General features: G+C 56.5%; 1 long non-coding RNA gene across 1 annotated transcript in view; it reads left to right on the top strand.

The window, feature by feature from the left end:
• The first annotated feature begins 5135 nt into the window (after nucleotides 1-5135).
• The window catches only part of LOC132909083 (uncharacterized), a 110198-nt gene continuing 100333 nt past the window's right edge, over nucleotides 5136-15000 (top strand). The window contains exon 1 of the long non-coding RNA XR_009658493.1: nucleotides 5136-6316. This is a non-coding gene — a long non-coding RNA (uncharacterized LOC132909083). The remainder of the gene's footprint in view (nucleotides 6317-15000) is intronic.

Below are 15000 nucleotides of genomic sequence, written 5' to 3'. Positions count from 1 at the left end.
TTGAGCGGACCGCGGAACAGCGTCCGATGGTGGTAGCTCGCGGCTACTTCGGTCCGCTCGCAGACCCCTCCGAGAACTCTGGAGGCGAGTAGCCCCGGCTTCGTTTCCTACGTTCCATGCGAGACGTCCGGATCGCGATGATGACGGCCACGCACGCGTATGCGTGAGCGCGTATGCGTGAACGCGTATGCACGACAGGGACAAAGGGAAGCGAGCCGAAGGAACGATCGAGCGAGACGAGCGCAACTCGAACCGCTTTCCTTCCTTCGGGCGGTGCAGCTTCTCCTGCGACGGGTACCAACCGCGCTTCTCTCTTCTCTGCCGCGTCCTCCGCTCCTCTTCTTCGCGTCCCTCTTCGTCGTTTCGAGACCTCGTCCGTTTTCTCCTCTCGCTTCCACCCGCCGTGTCCCGTCGCCGTCTCCTCTTCTTCCTCGCCGCGGTTCAACGAGCCCCTCGTCCACCTTCCCGTCACTCGAACGATCCATCGACTCTTGGCACGACGCGACGCGCTCGTAGTTATCCGACCGTCGCGGATTAAATCGCAAAGTTTCGAAAGATCTGGCATCGTGTGGAGGCAACGTCGTGTCGGGATAGAATAGAGAGCAGAGAGCAGAGAGCACGGAGAGACGAAAAGGCGCGCACGGACATCCGAGTCACGGGTCTCGCATCGTGTGCGAGTGGCGGCGAGCACGGCGGCGGATACCTGGCGGAAGGCGCGAGACTCTTTCGAGGAAACGTCAAGCAAGACGTTGAAACGGCTCGGGGTGTTCCTGGTCGACGCGATGGAAGGGACTCGCGCGCGACTTGGCAGATGGTTTCCGAGCAGCGGATAGCTGTCGCGCTTCGTTGAGTGACGTCGAAAAAGGAACCAACCACCGACTGCCGCCAGTCGCCGAGAAGAAGGAAAAGCACGGCAGTTATCACGACGCTTCGTCGCGACGTGTCCGTTGCTCTCGGCGGGAACGCGTGTGTGCACGCACGACACTGTAAAATTACCGCGTCAAAAACAATTACCTTACAGGCCAACAGTTCGCGGCAACCCGTCCTCCAGACAATGAAAATAACCAAAGCCGCCGAAATGTTTCGCGGCTCGGCTCGTCTCCTCCGCTCGTTTCACCTCCTCTCCTTTTCTCCCTCGTCGACGAGTCTTTTCGAGTTGGTCGGACGCTGCGCGTTTCGTTGCAACCCGACCCCCGTCCAGTCTCTCCCACGATCTCTCCTTTGGAACGTAATCGTCGTGCGAGCGACGTTTCTCGCTAACAGGTAAGGGAGGACGAAGCGCGTTGACGAATGTTAAACGGCCGAGTCAGGATTCGCGCGACAAAATGCTGGAAAAAAGCTTCCCTTTACGGTGTATCGTGTAATTATCAGGGTGTGTATCGAGTGTCGGGGTGGCGCGACGCGTCGCGTCGAATATTCGCGAGCGACGCTGTGAAGCAGCCTGCTCGATAATATCAACGATGTTGGTTCGGTCGTGGGGCGGAATCAAGCGGGCCGTGGCAGCCGAACGGAACGGGGACAGGGGATACCGGTGGTGCACCGTTGTCGAGTGGAAAGGGGTCCAATCAATCAGCCGCAAATCAGTATGCACGGCACGTTCGCCTAATGCCGCCACTCTTTCATCATATTCATTTGATCGCAACCCCCTCGGCTTGTGCACGCAATCGTTAATGGCGCTGTTTAAAGATCGCTACCGATCGATGACGAAACCCGCCCCACGATTCTCGTCGTCCGCCAGCCAAAGAAAGGACGTCGTCGTTTCGGCCATCGTACGCACACGCCTTTCTTCTCCATCTCGGATCTGTTTTCGACGAAAAGAAGGCCTGCGCCTGTGGTCGCGAAGCGTTAAACAGATTACGGACAACAGACGTGGCTCGTTGCCAGAAGGCAAACACGTCTTTGGTTGCGACTGGCGCGAGATCGAGATGGCAGCGGCCGGAGAACCGGGCAAATACGTAATCCGGATTACGGTGGATCCGCTTAGCTTACCGGACACTTGCGCCGTGGAACGATACGGCGCCGATACCGGTGCCCCGTTTTACCTCGCGCGTTATCCTTCCACGACTCCAACAACTTTTTAAGAGGATTTCTCTCCTAAGCCTCGATATTTTTAACGAGCGATTCTTCCGATCGACGCCCCATCGTCTGGAGCGGAGTCGTCGCGACCCGAAAATTTACCTCGACGGTAATCCGTCACGCACGAAACCGTTCGCGATCGAGCGTCCGCTTAACGCCAAAGTTGCGAACCGCTGATCGCACGACGACGTAGATTTCCTGGAAAAGATAGTCGACGGCCGTCCGAGCCGGTGGTCGCACTTTGCCGAGCGAGACTCGATTTCGTCTGGATCGCGACGAATCGCCGTAACGAAGCACCGGACAAGCGTACGTCGAGGCCCCGCGCGTCCACCGGAATCATCGAGGCGTAAGTCGCAGGAAGCGAATAGAAAACGAGCGAAGCGGAGGCGGAGGCCGGCGGAGCGAGGGGTAGGTCCAATTTAAGCCGAGCCCACGCCGCAAAAATGCTTCGGAAGGCTCCGGCTCGGTTCATTAAATGGAACCCAATAGCGGTTGTTTGCGTTGCCAGACAGCGAATCCGTCGCAAATTGAATGCCATATTGCATACGTTCCGCCTGTGCTTCGTATACAGAGCCGCGCTCTGGCGTAGCTTCGGGGATTCTCCACCAGCCACTCACTGCCCGGCTATTATGCTTCCAATTTATAGAAAATTAACGGATTTAATATCCCGTCGAAATAAAATAGACAACCAGACGACGCACCTATCGATGCGTACGATATCGTCGTTCGTCGATCGACCCGTTTGTTCGTGCCGTTGTACGACGAAACGTCGCGCCTCTCCGGTTTCGAGGAGCCGACCAAACAAAGGTGGACATAGTGTCGGCAAATATTTCGCGATATTCCGTCGAAGAACGGTGGACGGATATCGCGGCGATACGGCGCACAGTTAAAACACAATTACCGGTACACCCCCGTGCATCGACCCCCGACAGACCGCGGCCGTACCGCGCTGTCAAAATAGATAACGCTCGGGGTAAGTCACCCCGAAGTTAAAACCCGTCCCTACAGCGCGCGCTATAGGTCCATTCACTTTGGGTTAACGTCGACAAAGGGTGTGCACGAGCGGTAACGAGGGGGGAGGGTGATTACGGGAGGACCATGATACGCCCCGTGTGCACGTTTTCCTACTCGTCGACCGAGTCAGGGGTTGATATTGCCGCTGTCGGGGGTGCCGGTGACGTCACGGCTGATTAACATAAACCGTTCGAACGATCACCGCGCGCGATTACTTTTCCTCGCCTTTGCCGCTTCGCGCCGCCGATACGTTCTGATATTTCGCAACGAACGAAGAAACGATTCTTTCCAACTCTGGCGACATCGCTGATGAATTTTGCGCCGGCTCGGCTTTTACGATATCGGGCAGGCGCGGCGTCAACCCTTTTATTACGAGACCGGATGCCTATAACTATTTCGACGAGAGGAACATTAGCGAGGCCGCGGTTGCGTTTCACCGCCGTTATTAATATATAACCACGAACAGCCACCGCCAACATGGCGGTGTTACGAGTTACGAGACACGAGTTGCTCCCTTATCGCTCTCGACTTTTCCTAGCGTCGTTTGATCGAGCGACGCTGCGACCAACGGCGAGAAATTTCTTGCCACTTCGCGATACGGATACGAGAGCCGCGCGGCTATTCTTTCCTACCTCGTCTTTCGCTAAGACCGCTCAATCCCGATTTACAGCGTCCGACGTCGTCGTTTGCGATGCATGTCGCGAATGCTTACGCTGTATCGAGCACGCCAATTCCGGTTGTTTCGCACACGCGTTCCGTAAATCAGTTCCCACGTACCATAAAAGCCGAATGCCGCCATTAAACGATTCGATGCGCGATAGAGATAGACCGCAATAAGACGACCCTGTAACTCGTCCTTTATGTCGCGGATCGACCGTGCGATACGTTTCAACGGATTCGCCAATTACTCGATCGGAAGCCGCAGCTGAGACGACGGAGGAAAGACGAATTTCGCGAGGCGAAAGATTTCCCGGGCTCGGTGATCTCGGCATCGAAACGCGCGCGAGGTATTTCGGTATTTTCGAGGATCGACGGTTTCCTCGGGAGGAATTCGAATCGCTGGAGGTGTCGGAGCAGGCAGTCGGAGCAGGCAGTCGGACGCCAAAGCCCTTCCGAGATACTGGCGCGATCGGGAATCGTGTTACGAGGTACACGCGTACCGGGACTGTCGTATCGAGGCATCGCGGGGATCCCATGCATTCCGCGATCTTGCATTACAATTGCTAATAAACGCCCTCTCTTCGGGTCCGTTGCTCGTTCTACCGGTTCGCTCCTTCGACTTTGCTGCCGCTTCCACCGGATCTCAGGGGGCTACGTGCCTCTGTTTCTTGCTCGTACCGTGCCTCCCTTAGCCGCTTTCCGTCTCTGTCGCTATCTCTGTCTGGTCGCGTAACCGTGAACAGAGTAAATCGGAGCAAATCGACGAACCAGGCTGCTCTTCGATTCGTACGCGATTCGCCGAGAGAAAACGAGAAATATCGACGATCGGCCGGAGTGGAAAAGGGACGGCGAGATAACGTCCCGTGACGGAGAGAAGGAAGGGAGAAGGAAGTGGCGTACAGCGGGACGAAACTTTGTCTCATTCATACTTTTGCATTTGAAAGCGGTAATTTATGCACGCGTCGAAGTGAAACGGAATGCAACGGAGCAACGGCGAGAGCGAGCGAGAGGAGGACGCGCGAGGGGGCCGTAGGAGCCGGAGAAACGAAGGACGAGAAAGAGGAACAAACGTCGCTATTGTAATAGATACGTTAGCATGCAAACGCTGTCTTTTATACGTTTACCAGTCTACGGTAGTGGTGGCGATGTTTCAGGTGTGTGCGCCGGTGTTCGAGGAACCCGAGTTACCGTCGTCTCCGATTGCCGTGGATCGCGCAGACGAAAATTCGTCCTATCGGATCGGGGGAACGAGTCGAGTACCGGAGAACGAGCGAACGCCGGTACCGAACGACAACCGCCGTTACGTCCGCAACGACGACGTCGAAACGAAGAGGGGGAGGGAGTCTGCGTCGCGTCGTTGCGTTCCTCGCATCGTTGAGACGAAGGACAGCGACGAGTCGTGGGCCGACGCGAGGATTTTCGCGAGAACGCGCGAAACGAGCGCACGAGCAAGTTGGAAATAAATGCTCGATGAATACGTCCCTGGGGCCCCGCGAGGTAAACGTTTGGCGGCGACGCGAGCGGGGTACGGTTGTCGGTCGGACGGTGTCGAGAAGGGTCTGGGGAGGGAGGGAGGGGACGAGGTGGTCGGCACGGTAGCGACGAGGTCGGTGGCGGCGGCGGCGGCGGTGTCGGTAGCGATGTCGGTTCTCTGTGTCGGGGCGGTAGGGGCGGGGAAGGGTACAGGATCGGCTCGGTGAACGCTTAGGAGGGGAGAGGCGCGGGATCGGGACGTTCGAGGGAACGGCGTGCGGCAACGAGGGAGGGGCGGCGGTGGCAGGGGTGTAGCTACTTACCATACTCCCAGTATACCAAAGTCCCGCGGCCGACTCGCTCCGCGGCAGATAGCAGTCGCTAGCACACCACGCGCTTCTCAGCGCCGCTCGGGCAAACGGAGAAAGGCCCGGTCTCTCTCGCGAAAATGGCAGAAAATTATCGCGGCTACGGCCACGGCCGCGGCACGTGTTCTCTGGCTTCAGCGCGGGCCACCACCGCTCGGGAAAAAACGGTCGAGTCGCACACCGCATCGGTCCTCTACCTACCAACCGTACGTACGTGTGCGTGATTTGCAGCGAGATCGACCGATCGACCGACCGCCGAGCGAACGGTCGGAGGAAGCGATGCAACGAGGATGGAACGCGTCCAGGACGAACCACGAGGATCCAGAGAGAAGACGGAGAGTGCCTGACGACGACCGCGATCAACGCCGGCACCGGCATGAGGATCATGATCGGGGGACGCTGTTCCGCGTTTCCAGCGGTTCCGGTCACGTCGGTCACGTGGTCGCCGATCTCGCAGCCCTCCCCCTTGCCGTGAACCACCGCCGCCAGACCCCCTAAGACGGCTTTCCCACCAGGGTGGGGGAGTATCAACGGTGACCGGGTGGGGGCGGCGGATCGGCCGACAACACAGGAACGGAGGCGAAAGGAGAGGAGCGGCCCAAGGGGTGGGAGAAAACGAGAGAGCGAGACGGACACTCGGTGAACGTTGCAGAGCGACGAAGAGGACAAAGAGGAAAGACGAACGTGGACGATGGAAGAGACAGCCTCGATCACGACCACGTGGGGTAAGTCGACGATGAGAACAAACATACTTTCGCTTTTTCGTAGTTTGTCTTTGCTGGAATCGCGATACGTGGTACCATTTACGTATACCATACGTAGTAGTATTCTGGTATTTGCGCCGATATTTGCTCCGATGTTTGCCCCAATATTTACCCCGATATTTGCGCCGAAAGAGGCGCTCACAGGCAAATGAATTCGTTCTGTCGATTACCACCGGACATTTCCAAACTGGACGGGTGCAGAATGTTTCGCGAGAAAATCGAAACGGTTGGACGAACGACTAGCGTCTAGAGCTAGTCTGGATCGAAGTGGCAATACGTCGCAACCACCGTCGTTTCTCTTCGAACTGTTCGGTTGGCATCTATGCTTGGCACGCGGGGTAATTGGTCGTACCTCGCGTTTGACAACGTGCTTCATCGCGCCAACGTTCCAGGGGCGTTCTCGTTCGTTGCTCGTTCCAGCGGGCCAATTTTTCGTCTGGGTGCCACGTGCTGTCCGACCACGTGCTTCGCTCTTCTTCTGTATCATCGGCCAGCGAGACAACGATCCTCGGCAAGGAGAGATTCGTTGGCGTTCGTTGCGCGCAACGGTAGTCGTTGTTGCTTTTTTCAAGCGATCGAGCAGCGTGGCGATCGATCGAACCTGGCACACGTGCGACTGGAAAGCGATTTTAACGCAAAACCAATCGACGACATCCAGGCCGACAGCGGAGGGTGGGCCGCTATAACTTTATCCTCGCTTAATCGCCTTTTCGATAGGTACGAGCCGATCCCTTTGTTCAGACAATATCTCCACCCTGTCCCCGCTAATGTATGCACCGTGCCGGCCTCTCTTCTCGCTCCCCCCGGGCTTTCGTTCCTCGCGCGATGACTCCGGGGCTCCTAACTCGGTACTTGCTACCCCGCGCGAAAGCCAACCGAGGCTAGGGAGACCCCGTAGCACTCGTTCGCTTTTATTGAATTTTGGGACCGTTCCAGTTGCAAGCGAGAAGCACAAAGAAGGAGAGAGAGAGAGAGAGAGAAAAGGACGTATTCGGACACGCGCATAGAGCGAGCGAGAGGCAAGGAGGGGTTCGGTGGGCGGAGAGCTAGCCGGAATTAATTCTCAGCCCGGTGCATTGCTTTTTACGATATAACTGCGGTTTGTTAGTCGTTATTCACGGGCCGAATTCAATTTCCCGTCTAACGCGGGATAGAAATAGCGCGGTAACGAATTTCTTCTTTCGATCGTCCGAGAGGGATCGTCGTCGTCGTCGTCGTCGCCGCCGCCTAGGAGATAGACGTTCCCATTTTTTTACAAACACGCAAAACAGTTTGAAAATACGCGCCGCGTGCAAACGTCCCTGTTCTTAATCGAGCGGTAGCGGTCTGCCGCGAGACGGCCCCCGACCATCTCGTATATACCACCGGGTGAACATACATCCGGATGAGTATTATCTTTCCGGCAGGGAGATTAAAGCAGGCGTGGCGGTGGTATACGATGCCGCAAACTCGACGCAACTCGTCGAGAGAAACCGGGAGGGTCGTCGGAAGGCGACGAGAAGCAGAAGGAAGGACGAAGACGGTTGAGAAGAAAGAGGGTGGCTGGTCGGGGAGAGAAGGAGAAGAAGCGAGGACAGTCGGGTTGACAGGACACAATATTGCAATAACTTCAATTACGCCGACACGACGGATCACCGTGGGGTGAACGGATCTGCGGACCCTCGCGTCGACGCACCCCGTCCCACCCCCACCCCCTCGTCGTCCCATCCCATTCTCTCGTTTCATCCATTTGTATAGACGGAGTAACACAGACGTCGCGGTCGAATTGGCTGTCGGATACGAAATGGGGCTACCTTTAAACAAGTGCTTCTTAATAAACCATTGACGCGCGAAACCACCCTCGAAAATATGCCCCTTGGCGGTCTCGCGCCGACATCGGGCCACCCTTCTGCGGGGCTCGTCGTCGAGGGACGACGTCTAGTCACCGTTACTTCGTTAAACTCGAAAAGCCAGCCGGTTCTTGCGTCGACCGACCAACTTAACGAAGCGTTGCGCCGTTTTTATTTCGATGAAAATTTGGACGCCAGCCAAACGCGAATAAACTTCGCGCCTTGTTTCCGTTCGACCGACTCTCTTCCCCGACTCTCTTCCGGCCAAGAACCAACCGGTGAAACACGCTTTCCGTCGGTTTGCCCGCCGTTAATACGCCAAATTATTATTCCCGATGAATTTGCATAGAACCTTTGGCCGCGTGAGCGACGGAACGCGATTTCTTGACTCGGAGGAGCGCGCGAAGCGTGAAACGGACGATGACTTATCGACCGCGCGCGCAGGCGAGTTTCAACGGTGGAAAAATCGCGCAGACCGTTTTGCCCCGCGGGCTAGGGCATTTCACTGGGGTGGCCGGGCACCCCTCTTTGCTCGCGTCCCACTCGAAATTTCGCTCGGCTAGCGCTTTTTTTTAACATTTATTTGACAGCTGTCGTCCGCAATGCGCGCTCGTTTACGTAGCGCGACCGCTCTCGTCTTTTGGTAGAAACGCGCGTCACGATACGAAACGAAAGGGCGGTCTGAGACGAGCGCAGATTTATCGTCCTCGCCGCGATCGTCTCCTGTATTCCGGTTCGTTGTCGCGTGACTCGTGCCTATTTTTTCCTCTTCAAATCCCTTTCCCCGAGTCGGAAGCTAAACGGCGAGCGGAACAAGGGAGAAACAGGACGGTTCGCACACGATTTTCGTGTACTCGTTCGTTTTATTAAACGCGGCAGTTTGTACGCGCGTCGGACGTCGGTTTCGAAACCGGAAGAATCGCAACGGCGTCTGACGTTCGCTCGTACCGTTACGACGCATCGAAGAGGCACGTTTCGCGGATTCGTAGTCGCTTCCCAAACGAGTACCTCCGCTTCGTTTCCCTCGAACAGATCCGTGAAGATCCGTTCGTCGATGTTCGCCGGCCGCTTTTCGGCCATCGTTCGGTTCGTCGATAGCGGATACCGCTAACACGCGTTTCCTGGAAGTTTCGCCACGCTCGTAGCTTATCAATGGCGGCGCGGTAAAACTCGTGGCGAGATCAGCGATCGCGGAAGCGCGATTTGTAAAGTATTCGCGAGCCGTTCAACTGTCACGTAAGGCAATCGCGAGGGTGAGCTCGTCACGCGAGCGAAACGAATCGACGATAATCGTCGAGCCTCGGTTAATTGTTCCGCGAGGCACGTCGCTGAGTGCGTGGGCGTAATGTTTCGCTTTCTCCGTAATCGCGAGGCGCGCGCCTGTGTCGCTCGATCGGAGCGAACCAACACGCGAAAAATTACCGCGAAATTATATCGTGGCACGACACTTTTCTCCTTTTGTTATCCGCCGCATCGCAACGCTTCGTACGTTCGTTCCCGTTACGGTAACGATCAACCGGCGGATTTTTCTCACGGCTGGAATTTTCTCGCCGGAAACGAATCCGGCGAGCTCGGGCCGCGAAGCTCGATTTCGTACGAGAGGAAAAACGTCGGAGAGCCGAGCGGCGTGGATTCCGCGGCGAGAGTTCCTTCGCTCGAGTTTCGCTTCGGAGGCGAAGTAAAAAAAAAAAGTGAAAACCGTATGGATAGGAGGCGGGTGCGGAGAAGGGGGCGACCGAGCCTGAGAACTTCGTCAATTAGAGGGAACAACAATTAGTCGACGCGACGTAGACGCGATCGGAGGCGACGGAGGCGGCTCGTTCGAGTCGATAGGTAGGTAATAAGCGATAACGGATCGTAGAGCGGCCTGTCGGCTGCGCGCTCCGGTTGTTCGGCGCGCGGGCTTCTTCGGCGTGGCGAGCCTGTCGGCTCGTTTAATCGCGCGCGTTCGCACGACGACGCGAACGTTTAGCGCGTCGCTCGACGTTGCGCAACGTTTTTTCGCTCGTCTCGGGGACGGCATAAATCACGTCGCTTAGAGAAATAATAACCGGCGTAGCGTAACGAGCGCCGGCGGTGACGAGTGACGAAATCGCCCGGAGTCTCGATGTCGTCGATTTCTCGACGTTCAATTAGGGACAGCGTCGGCGCGCCGCGGCCAGACCGCCGCTTTTCTTCATTTTCCCTGGGAATTAACGTCGTCGCCACTTTCTTTCTTTCGGTCGCGTGGTGCTGCGGCCGCCGCGACGACTTCGTAATAAGCTTTCGTTTCGCCGGCGAATTTGCAATTCAATCCGGCGGCGGAGTAGCAAGCAACTTCTTCTCGCGCGTTTGGCCTGTAACGCGCCAACGACGGTCGATCTCGCGATCGGAGCGATTCGCGGGGCCCTGCCAAGCGTTCGATTATCGGCGCTGCGAGGTCGCGCTACGACTGGAATATCGGCCACGTTTCCTGTAAGCGGAACATCGGCTCCGACCGAGAAAAATCGGCGAGAATGTCGGCGATGAGCGCGTCGGCTGCTTTCCCGCGGCAAGACGATGGTCTGGCGTCTGGTCGGCGTTCCCGTTGCCGTTCTCGTTCGCGTTCCCTCGGCCACGGTACACCGACGAGGATTCCTTCGATCAGTCAGCGCGGGACACTGGACTCTCGAGCGAAGAAAAACCTGACTTCCAGGCTTGCTCTCGCGTACGTGAGTTACGTGACGCCCGATCGACCGTCGATTTATCGCGATCGCAGGACGCGCGCGCACCGGCAACCGGATGCGAGATTCGTTCCTGCCGATCCATTCGACGGTGCCCGACGTTACGTGACGTGACGTGACGTGACGTGACGCGACGTGACGCGACGTGACGCCGCATCGCGCCGTACGCACCGCTGCGATCGAGCGTTTGCCCGCTTTCTTCTCGCCAAGTTTTCTCGCGGCCTGCGATCGACACCGAACGATCGATCGGCCGCGATAACGCGTAGCGCGGTCGACGCCAAGTACATACTAATGGTTTTTGCGATCCAGGGCCGTGTATATCGCGTAGCTGGATCGGTCGCGATAAACCGCGATAAACCGCGATAAACCACGAATAAGATAACGGCGATAAGAAATCGTCGGTTAGCGTGACGCGAGACGGACGGAGCGGAGCGGAGCGGAGCGGAGCGTTCGGAGACTCGGCGACCGTAACGAGTCGCACGAGATTCGCCCGTGAATCGATTCCCGTGAATTTTCTACATTGTCGGTGAAACTCGTCGTCCCTCGTCCGCTTTGCAAGCAGGCGGTAAAGACAGCGCGCGGTTCGCAGGCCCTGGTCTTGGCCCCGGGGCTGTGGATGGAAGCTCGAAAGGCGACCGTTCCGAAGTCGTATCGCGAAAAGGAGAGGCACGCCGGCAATTTTCGGGACGGTCGCGAAATAATGATGATCTTTATCCCTAATGAAATTAGTCCTGCTGCTCCGGACCGCAGGAATAGACATCGTACCGTGAAATTACCGTAATAGGCGGCGAGCCCGTAGATCTCCGCTACACGGACCCGAGCCGAGCATCTCTTCTTCTCGTCGGCTTCTCCAAACCTGTGCAACGTTTCTCGTGTATTTTGCGTCGATTTCGCGTCGCGTCGCCTCTCCTCGCCTCGCCTCCCCTCCTCCCAATCCTCCCAATCCTCCCGGAGCTAACGCGGAACGATCCTGCAGCCTATTTCACCAGAACGCCTAAATATAGTTCTCTTTTTTACCGGAATTTAAAATTACGGTCGTAAAGAAGCCGAGGGTAAATTAGAAGATTCAACCCTCCGGGGGTGTTTCTATTCTCCTGGAAACTCCCGTATCGGTAGAACAATGCCGGGTCGCGTCGACCCGACGAGTGGCGAATGGCGAGCGAGCAACGGACGGATGGTAGCGGGCCCCCTTCTGCGAAATCTCCAACGACAGTTGCCCGCTCGCAAGTGCCCGCTACTCGGAAAGATTTTCTTGCACCTGCCCCGACACAGCCTGTCGAAGCCCATTACCGATCGATCTGCCAACGAGTACGTCGACGTCCCGCGGTTTCGTCCGAAGCGTTCGCCGCGCGCCAAGCGCCGCGCCACCGTCAGGACCCGCAGCCCCACGAGCTCTTTCTGACGGAAACAATTGCTGCCGCGGGGCATCATTTACATCATAAGCAATCATAATGATCGAATTTTCGGCGAACGACGATGATCCAACGAGTGGAACGAGGGGAGCCAATTCAGAAGTGGGTACCCACTTACGAACCGTACGAACTATGCCCGCGAACAGACAAAGAGCGCGATAGAGCGAGTGAGAGAGAGAGAGATCGAGCCACTCTTCCGACCCTCCTCCATCTCTTTCGACTTCATAGCTTCGGGCTACCTGTCGGGCTTGTTCCTACGAACTGCCACCCGAAAAAATCTCCCGCCCAGCTCGTTGTCGTTTTCAGCAAATATCGTTTCGACTTTTCCGCGTCGAACGCGCGTCCACCTCGGTAGTAGCTTCCGCGGCAAACTAATTACGCGCGTGTCGCGCCACTCTCGAGTCTCGCTTCGAATCGAACGAATATGAAATTTCCGAGAGGGTTCGAAGAGCATAACGGGCATGGGTTACCGCGCTATTTTCCACTCGGGGTTTTACCAAAGACGACTGGAGAGGTCTGTTTTGGGCTTTGGTAGCGCTCTCCCTCTCTCTCTCTCTTTGTCTCTCTTTGTCTCACCGTACGTACGACTGGACCCATCAGTATGCGGACCACGAAACGTGGTCGAAGCCTCTCGCCCCTCGTCGTCCTCCTCCACCGATTCTCCTTCTTCGTCGTTCGAAGCTCGCCTCTCTCTTCCCTCGCACGGTACCCTTCTCTCTCCCTCGTCTCGCCTTCTTTCTCTCTCGCCGCTTCTCGCCATACCTCCTTGTCCCTCGGAAAGCGAAACGTAGGCTGTTTCGAAGAGAGTGTTTCCAGCGTAATACCGAAACGGTATTGATTGCAGGCTGCCTAGTTTAGCTCCGCCGAAGCTATCGCGATAAGCTCTCGCCTATTTTCGTCGGTGGAGCGAAGAAACGCGACGTACGTAACTTTCGTCAAAGGGTGAGCGTTCGCTCGCGATTTCTTCGTGTCGAAGGGTCAAAGAGGTGAGAGGCAGGGAGGATGAGGCAGGGTGAACGATTCCGCGAGAAAATCTCTATTCGGTGGACCGTGACGGATAGCGGAAATCGTGGCTGTCGCCTCGAAGCGAAATTGGCTGCAGGACCGTACTAAAGGGTAGTAACGACGTAACAATGACCTCGGCGAGGGTAGTCGTCGTCGATGACTCGAAGGACTGTGGGAACGGCAGTTCCATCTCCGGAAGATGGGGTTGCCGTATCGTACCGTGGCAGATAATTAGACCGGTAATCGGGCGAACGGTCGGAGCTTCCAAGTATTACCGTTCTCTGCGATTTAATATAGACCGACGGTCTGCGAGTTCTCCGATTCCCTTAACGACAGTCCCTCGTTCTACCCGAGATCTTATCGCTCGTATCTTCGTCGTTGACCTCGACTACTTCCAACTACACGGCGACCGTCCATCTCGCAAATCCACCCCCAAATCTCTTTTCGCGCTGTAGTTTTAACCAACGACGACGACGACGACGACGACGACGCGATGGGACGCGGTTCGACGAGCGATCTCTCGAGAACGCATTTTCACGGATTCCCACGAAAGCGAGAAAGTGAAAGCGACTGCGGGATTTTTGTCGTGTGTTTGGCGGCATAACGAGGCCGGGGATCGATTGCCCTCGACATTAGCATCACAATGCCGGACACCCCCCTGCGCTATGCTACTGTACGTATAACGTGGCTGATAGACGGCTGGAATTTGGGAAGAAAACCGGGGGAAAAGGAAGGCGAGACACGGTTAGAGAAGACGGAGAAGCGGCAAAGGGGGAGAGAGCGACGTCGCACCAGCGGGCTTATTAGTCAGCAATGTGATCTATTTGCCCTGTACTGGCATAAAGAACCTACGCGTTATTGTGCCACTATGTTACGAAGAAGGGCGTTATTGCCCAATAGGGACCTTCAGTTAGGTCGCGCACCAGCAACCCGTGGCGACGTATGGCGTACGGTTATGGATATCGCTCGTTCTTTCGCCTCTCCCTCTTCTTCCTTTCCATCAACGACCCCCCGCAGGCATCTGCTAATACGCCGGTAATTTTTTCTCCATTCCGGATATCGCTTTATTATTTCCTGCCGCCTCGGCGTTACCATTGCCGGCGAATTCCACGCGTCGCCGTAATCGTGGGAAGGGAAGTGGATAAAATTCCGCAAGAACGAGAAAGCTCGCGGGGCGACCGAGCGTTTTTCGTCGACGGCGCGTGTTCGTCGAACGCGTCGTCGATCGCGCGTCACGATTTTGAAAGCGAAAATCGCGGCCGTGGGATCGGAGAAAGCCGAGCGCGCGACTAAAAACGTCTCTCGACGGACGAACACGATCGCTCGGCCTCGCAGCACCGGCCACCGATGGGACACGGGCTCCACTTTTTCGTGTTCCGAATTTTAAAACGCGTTTCGATGGAACAAAGGTGACGATATCGATGCGCGTTGCTCGAACGGTTCCGTAGTCGGTAGCCGCGTATAAGTACGCACCTATCTGAAATCTACGAGCCTCGCGAGCACTCGGGGGCGAACCGAGCCAGAGGAAGGGTCTGCCATATCTGGAGGAGGCCGTCATTCCTAACGTACACGGTGTCTCGAAACCACATCGCGCCTATTCTCAGCAGCAGCGAGAAAAAAGCCATCGGCGCGGCTAAAAACTCGTCGTCCGTACGACGAGGCTTCATAATTGCCGGATAACGAGCTCCTCGAAGATT

The sequence above is a fragment of the Bombus pascuorum genome, chromosome 7 (genome assembly GCF_905332965.1).
Source record: "Bombus pascuorum chromosome 7, iyBomPasc1.1, whole genome shotgun sequence".
Lineage (NCBI taxonomy): Eukaryota > Metazoa > Arthropoda > Insecta > Hymenoptera > Apidae > Bombus > Bombus pascuorum.
Note: the sequence above shows the minus strand (reverse complement) of the source record. Positions and strands in the feature narration are given on the sequence as shown.